Source organism: Delphinapterus leucas, chromosome 11, assembly GCF_059928025.1.
Source record: "Delphinapterus leucas isolate spDelLeu-1000000601 "Yukka" chromosome 11, BTC_Dleu_Yukka2, whole genome shotgun sequence".
In the NCBI taxonomy this organism is placed as follows: domain Eukaryota; kingdom Metazoa; phylum Chordata; class Mammalia; order Artiodactyla; family Monodontidae; genus Delphinapterus; species Delphinapterus leucas.
Genome location: NC_143139.1, coordinates 60,215,109 through 60,220,451, shown reverse-complemented (window position 1 = coordinate 60,220,451; position 5,343 = coordinate 60,215,109). Strand labels below are relative to the sequence as shown.

The window sequence follows — 5,343 nt, the reverse complement described above, 5'->3', positions numbered from 1 at the left end:
GTAAGCTTTTCATGAAATCAACTGCTTGATAAGTTGGAAAAAATTAAAGAATATTAGTGATTTCTTAAAAATTCATATAATTCTGAGTTATATTACATTTCACATTCAAAAACTTCTTTCTGCTTCTTTCCCAAGCCAGGTCTCCACCAAATAACTTAAATGATATAAAGCTATTCCCTGAACCATTCAGACATTGTATCATAATTATTAAGTATGTGCAAAATTTTAAATATAGGAGTATAAATCATAATTTTAAAAATCAAATTACACTCCTTAAAGTAACTTATTATTTAAAATAATTCCAATATATTTTAAAGTAATTTTAAGAGAATCAAGGAACTTACTATTTAAACATAAAACGAATCCTATTAGAGATTCAAAATAATTTTAAGTGAATAAATTTGTTTTATATACTCAATATTTAGAGGAGTAAACCACTAGTATTCTTTTGAACAGTAATTGGAGAATTGTAAACGTACTTGACTGCAAATACTGTGTTTGAAGAGCTTTTCTTTTCTAGAAGCGCTCTGCTTCTGTTGCTTCTATGGAACTATTTTGCTGGGGAAAGAGCCCTGCAATTCCAAGCTCCCCCCCCTCCCCTTCTTTTCCCTTCCCCTCCCCCTCCCCCCTTACACAAACAGGCAGCCCTGGCTAATTACACTGCCTCTCAAGAAGGAAAAGGCTACAGCCTCCCAGATATCAATTACAAACCCTGGTTAGGACCGTGGCCTCTGCTGAACCCCATTAATTCTCCAGACTGCTTAAACATCATCAATCCAAAAAAAAAATCAAATTGTGACACTGAACAGTAAACTGTTCTTAGCTGGGAAAGTATAGGGATGGTAATATGGTCGTTGGACAGTTGCTGCTGTAGGATTATGTGTGGTACGATGCATAATTGAGAGACAGGGTCCGAATCACTATTTGCTGGTACTTTGAAAGCCTGGGGAATACTTGGTTATGTGTTGTTTGGGACATTTAAATATATATTGGCGTATGAATACAGAGGATTGCAAGAAACTTTTACTGTTGGGGGGCAAGGTGGTAAGTGTGTGCTATTTTCTAAAATAATATATGAAAGATTATAAAATGAGCCACATCCTGCCGTGTAAGAGGAAAGCTTTTGAAACACCTTGGGGACCTCTACAAAGAATTTTGTAGCTAGCAGAGATGATGTAGAGAGAGCCTCCAGTGAGGATTTGGGATGGATTTTCTGGGATGGATTTTCAAAGTGATTACATGCTGGTGAATGTACAAGTAAAATTTGGCTGTTCAAGCACCATTTCAGCTACCTTCAATTAAATTACAAGCAAAAGCTGTGTATAAAGTAGACATAAATACATATTTTGCAACCATGTGGCCTGTCTCCAAACCCTGATGAATAAATGAGAATACTTAAAATAAGTGACATTGGAGGGAAAAAATAGTTGGAAGAGTTTTTTCTGTACTATAAACAAATAAAGACATTGACCAAAAACATTCACATATAGTAAAAATGCATACAGCACTTTATAGATGATGATAATTTCTCAATTTCAGTGATACTCAGGTCTTCAAATTGTATCATAAAATGCAGTGAGCCATTCATTTCAGAGAGACTCAATGGATAAAGAATACTCAGTGAGATGGGACATGATAAAATACAAGGAAGTTTTTACTTTTGGCCCAATATTTAAAAGTATTAGCTATGGAACGAGGAAGGTTTCATAAAGGATATTGGAACTGTATTGTTCTTGGCAATGGAGTTTGAACAAATGTTCCAAAAAGGTACCAATTTTTAGCCCTTCACTCAGTGTTCAAGGAACTTCACAATATGGTCCTAGCCTACTTCTCCAGCGCTGTTTACATGCATGTCCCTGTAGCCTAAATGTGTCCTATTCTGTGACCAAGAGGAATTGTTTATTGTCTGTTGTACATACCCCATAATCCTCACCTTGATGTATTTGCTTATATGCAGTCCATTGCCTTTCCCTGCATGCCCAACCTGCTATTTAAGATCCAGCTCAAATGTTCCTCCACCAGGAGTCCTTGATGGATCTCTCCAGCTATTCCTGGTGACTTAGCACTTTCCACATTGTTTTACAGTTATTTGTGAGCACACCTTACCTACCTGTACTAGACTTCTTGAGGGTAGGATCTCTCTCTGATTCATCTTTCCAGGCTTTATAGGAACTGTAACAATAATTGCATAAAAAAGACTCCTCATAAATATGTATTCAGTGAATGCTTAAATTAAAAGATCTGTTACAAATAAGATTTGGGGGAAAATGCAGATGTTTTATTTGTCCTTCATGGAACTAGTTATTTGTTGCTGTATAACAAATTACCCCAAAATTTAGCAGCTTAAAGCAACACACATTTATTATTTCTCAGTTTCTGTGGATAAGGAACTCTGGCATGGCATAGCAGGGCTCTCTGAGTGAGGGAATTAAAGTGTCACTGAGGACTGAGACCTCATCTGAAGGCTTGACTGGGGAATGCTGTTGGATGAGACCCTCAGGTCCTTGCTGTCTGTTGGCTGGACGCTCCTGCAGTTTCCTGCCACATTGGCTCCTCCAGCATGAAAGCATTTTTTATGGAAGCATATAAGCTGAGAAGTCAAGAGAGAGAATCTACTAGTAAGGCAGAAGTCACAATCTCATGTAACCTAATTACAAAACTGACACCCACTCGCTTTTGCCATATTCTATTGGCTAGAAGTGAGTCATTGGTCCCATTCACATTCAAGTGGAGAGGATTACACAGTGGCATAAATACCAGGAGGTAGGGGTCCCAGGGGTCATCTTAGAAGCTGCCTGCCACATTTACTGAAATGTGTACTGTGCACTTTAAGAGTTCTTTGCCCTTCCTTATACTATAACTTGCCTTACAGTAAGTAAACTCAGACTTCTGAGTTTACAAAGCTTGTCAATTCTTTGAGGACCAGATCAAATACTACCTTCTTACTAATGTGTTCTTGGATTCCTCCTTTCGTTATAAACCCATAATAGTTTGTGTCCTTTCTCATGGCTCACATTTAATTCTGAATTCACCAGGTTAAGTATGGTCAGTCCACCTTTGCCTGCCATGATTATTTTCCTATCGACAAGGGGAAAAGCATAAAACATCAAGATCAGAAGACTTATTTTCTAAAGGCTATGTCTCTTGCAGGAAAATAGTACTATACCTGAGTGAAAAGATAATAGATAATGGGAGATAAGTTTTGGAGGACCTATTAGAGCTGAGTGAATATTGTCATGTGTCTTACAAAATTTAGGATTAAAAGTAATAACCCAGAAGAGACATCTAACACAGTGCTTGGCATAGAAAGGGAGTTCAATCAATGGTTGGTGCCTTCCTTTTTTCTTTTCCCCCTTCCCAATATTCCCCCTCCCAACACATACACTATTTGAAAATGCTGCTTGAATTATAATATCAGGATGTGTTAAGTCATTTATTGAATCATTCAAGAAGTTTTCAAACAATTATTGAGCATCTCCTAGTACCAGGCAGTACTCTAGACATTAGGGATACATAAGTGAGCAAATGGAAAAAAAAATCTTTTCTTGCAGTGGAGCTCGCGTTTTAGTAAAGGGAGCCAGACATTAACCAATTGTGGCAGATGGTGACAAGTCCTATAAAGAAAAATAAAGTGAGGAAGGAGATAGAATGATGAGGTGGATACTATTTTATACAGGATGATGCAGTGATTTTTAAGTATATACCCTAAGGAAGTGAGGGAATTAAACCATGTAAATATTTGGTGGAAGACAGTTCCAGGAGGAGGGAAGAGCAATTACAAAAACCTTACAGTAGGAGCATGATTGCTGCTGGAGGAACAGGAAGGAAGCCAGCAGAGCTAGAATAGAATAAACCAGGGGAAACGATAAGAGATAAGGTTAGATAGGTAGCTTGGGGGTAAAGAGTTAGGTAATGTAGCAGGTCACATATGATCCTGTACCTCATAGCAAGACTAGGGCTTTTAGCCTCAGTAAGATAGGGAATCATTGGAGGGTTCTTAGTGGAATATTATGGTCTGACGAATATTTCTAAAGGATCTCTCTAGCTGTCATATAATGAGTACAATTTAGGAGGCGGGGATGGAAAGAGAGAGACCAGTAAGCAAGTAGGCTATTGCAACACCCCAGCGAAAGGTGATGAAAGTTTGAAGTAGAACCAACAGGATTTTCTGATTGATTTGATATGGGCTATAAGAGAACAGGAGTAGTAAAAGATGACCCTGAGATTTTTGGCCTAGATGACTAGAAGAATGGTGTCACCATTGCCTGAGACGGAGAAGACTTTGGGAGGAACTGGTTCAGCAGCAGGAAGAATCAATAGTTTAATGTTGGACGTGCTAAGGTTGAGGTGTCTACTGAACATTTAAAATGAGATTTCAAATGGGAGTTTAGCTTTATGGAGTTCAGGAGAGAAGTTGTGTTCTAAAGATGTAGATTTGGGAGTCATCAGCATGTAGATGGTATTTAAGAGGTCAAGCAGGGACTAGATGCAGACAGAGAGGAGAAGAGGTCGTAGGGCTCAGTCCTGGAGCTATCCAGTGCCAAGAAGGCCTCGTGTATCCGGAATGGTGTGTCCTGTTTCATCGATTCCTTGGCAGAGCTTCAAGCTTTTGGTTCTCCAGAGGAAAAGGGATCACTGCCCACTCAGTCTGCTGACGGGAGGTCCTTTCTCATGGGGGAGTGGAATCAGAGCATGGTGAGAAAGAGCCGGAGGTAAAACCCTCAGCCGAGGGAACCGGTAAAGGGGAATTATGCTGGGTCGCTGTAAGATTTGTGTAAAGATCAGCTTCAGGGGCTGAAGTGAAAACAAATACCCATCAGCCTCTTAGGGAGAAAGGGCCATCTTCCCAGCTGAACCCCTACACCTACATTTTATTCTGGCTGTATTCCAGAGAACTAAAAGTTGTAGACAATAAAAAGGTTAAAAATTAGTAATAAAACAGTAAAAAAAATAAGATTGGGCAGTTCAGTAAAGACTAAATGATATTGGAAACTAGGTTAAATAATTGACCCCTTTTCTGCAGACCACCTTCCCCCACCCCTGCCCACCAAAGAACATAAGATAAAAGAAAGGGTAAGGCAGGGAGCAAACCATGAGGTAAGAACAATTAAGATAAAATAAAATTTAAAACTAAGAGTCAGAGAGAATAAAAGAATAGCCCAAACAAGCTAAAGTGATAAAAAAAGAAAGTAAACAATGATTTCAAAGCCCAAGAGGTTAGCCAAATTCAGCTAACCAGCTGAATTCACTAAGCAGTAGCACAAGTTCCAAAGATCAACCCGATTTCCTTAAGCTACAGCCGAAAAGCCTGTAACACATTTCTTCTTTAATGGCCTGGCCTCC

At 38.9% G+C, this 5,343-nt stretch overlaps 1 long non-coding RNA gene across 1 annotated transcript in view; it reads left to right on the top strand.

Moving 5' to 3' along the window:
• LOC149748034 (uncharacterized) overlaps window positions 1-5,343 on the top strand; it is a 72,012-nt gene that overhangs the window by 42,491 nt on the left and 24,178 nt on the right. The gene's annotated exons all lie outside the window — the stretch shown is intronic.